Raw genomic sequence first — 2,301 nt, forward strand, 5'->3', positions numbered from 1 at the left:
GCAGATCCCGCTGCTGGGCTCGGTGACGGAGGCTCAGCTCCCAAAGCCTGTCCTGGAGCCAGCTCAGCCCCTTGGCACGGCTGACAGCACCCACACAGTGACACTGAGGAGGAGGACACGCGTGGCCCAGAGCCCGGGAGGGAGATGGGACCATGGCCGGTGGGAAGCGGGGCTGTTCTCCAGCCTCTGCTGATCCCTGGGGTTTGGCATCAAGTCACTGCTCCATTTGGAAGCAGCAGTAAATAGCCAGGGGTGCAGGAAAATATCACAGGATGGTTGGAGAAAAGAGGGGGGGAGGATGCAACATCCTCTTTCCATCTCCTTTCTCTCTTCCCTGGAAAAGTACTTGGATATTGCACAGAGCAAAAAACGTCCATGGGCAAGGTCCAGGTGCTGGGTGAGTCCAAGGGAACGGGCACCTGGTGCTCCCCAGGTAAGGGATCACCTGTGGTGACAGTGTCATGGGGTGGCACTTGTTGTTCCTGCACCTCAGGGTGCCCCTCCATCCCGCTGCCCGACGGCAGGTTGGGAATGGTGCCGTCTCCCCTGGCACAGCACACCCACCCCTACACCCCCCACCGCCCCCTCCCCACATCTCTTTACCTGAAGGCAGGTTCAGAGATGCTGTTGCAGCCTCTCAAGTCTCCTCAATGTTTTTCCCGCTGGTTTTCCCACCAGCAGCAGGTTTTCCTCCTGTTTCCCAGGGCAGTTTTCCCTCCTGGCTGCGTCCGAGAGAGCCATCCAGCCGAGGCAACTTGATCCAGCCTAACCCAAGAGTGTTACTTAAGACCAGCTCCCTCCCTCCCACCCGCTCCCCTGCAGCTTGCACGTAGCCACAGGTGGCTGTTCATCAGAGACAGGGGCAGGAAATTAAAAATAATAAGTTTTAAAGGCTTTTCTTTATAGGGGAATAATTTTAAAGGTGGGGTTTTTTTGCCAAGTTTTCGAGGTGGCTCTGGTTGAGCCTTTACCACGCACCTGTGAGCCCACACGTGAGAAGCCCTGGCAGCACTGAGAACTCCTTGTTCTGCTGCTTTGGATTTTGTGGTTGTTATTGTTATATTTTGGGGGATTCTATCCCTGTTTTTTACCTCACAAAAGCCACTGGACACCCCTCAGATCATCTCCAAGGCTGCCAAAATGGGAGCTGCAGGTAAGGGTGCTGCCTGCACCCCAAAGCAGAGGGAAGCAACTTCCTGAGACACTTGCAAACCCCATCAGTGCAAAAAACGGGAAATCTGGGATTTCCATCCATTTTCCATGCCCCAGTCACCGTTCACGCTTATCCCACCCTGCCTACAGGTGATCAGGGAAGACCTGGGTTTTCCAAGCAATATTACAACCTGTTGGCTGCCAAGATATAAAAAAACCCTGGGATTTAAAAGCAATTCCCCATCGTGCATCCAGGCCAAACCCCGACAATTCCAAGCCCTGAACCCCAAGGCCAAAGCTCTGCTCACCTCTGATGTTGCTCTTTGGGAAAATCCCAGGACAGCCAAATCCACCAGGAAAATTCTCATCCGTGTCTCAAGTAATTCCCTGGAGGGGCCTTTCCCCATCAGGATCAACTTTTCGTTCCAGCTGGGGCAACATCCAGTGTGGGATGGAGGGAAAATGGGTGGATGGTATCGGGACGAGCCTCTCCCTGGGCCTCCAGAGCAGGAGAGAAGGATGGATCCAGGATAAGGAGAAAGGATGAGTCAGGCTGCCCCAAAAACTTGGGTGTGAGCTGTGAGACAGTGATGTCCATCCCAAAGGAGCTGGGAATCCCCTGGGAACACGGATCAGGAGGGGTTAAGCAAAGCTGTAGGAGGTAGAGCAGGGCTGGGTTCGAAGCACTAATTGAGGAGGTCACAGATCCCGTGGGACCCTAAAACAAGTTAAAATTAAGGGGAAAACATCCAAAAAAGAAGGAAGAAGGGGTGCTCCTTCCACCAGGGAAGTTACAGGCACTCGGGGTGCTCAACACACCCCACGACCTGGAAAAGGGGAACAAGTAGAAGTGAATAAACCCCATGGTCATTCAGAGCTGTTCACCCACAGCATCAGCCGGAGCTGATGGAATTACTGGTGTGGGATTTGCCACCACTTTACGAGGCTTTATAGATCCATGTGCCCCAGGCAGGGATCGGTTTGGCTGCAAAACCTTCAGAAACGGGGCAGAGGAGAGAAAAAAAAGATCTTTGTGATGACCTGGAGTCCTGGTGCACTGGGAAGGATTAATCCTCTGTCCAGGGGAAAGAAGGGAATGCAGCAGCAGCGCCCAAAAGCTGCACAGGGATCTGCAATTCCCTCTTTCCC

Source organism: Manacus vitellinus, unplaced genomic scaffold (assembly GCF_001715985.3).
Source record: "Manacus vitellinus isolate BGI_N305 unplaced genomic scaffold, ASM171598v3 scaffold_118_pilon, whole genome shotgun sequence".
Taxonomy (NCBI): domain Eukaryota; kingdom Metazoa; phylum Chordata; class Aves; order Passeriformes; family Pipridae; genus Manacus; species Manacus vitellinus.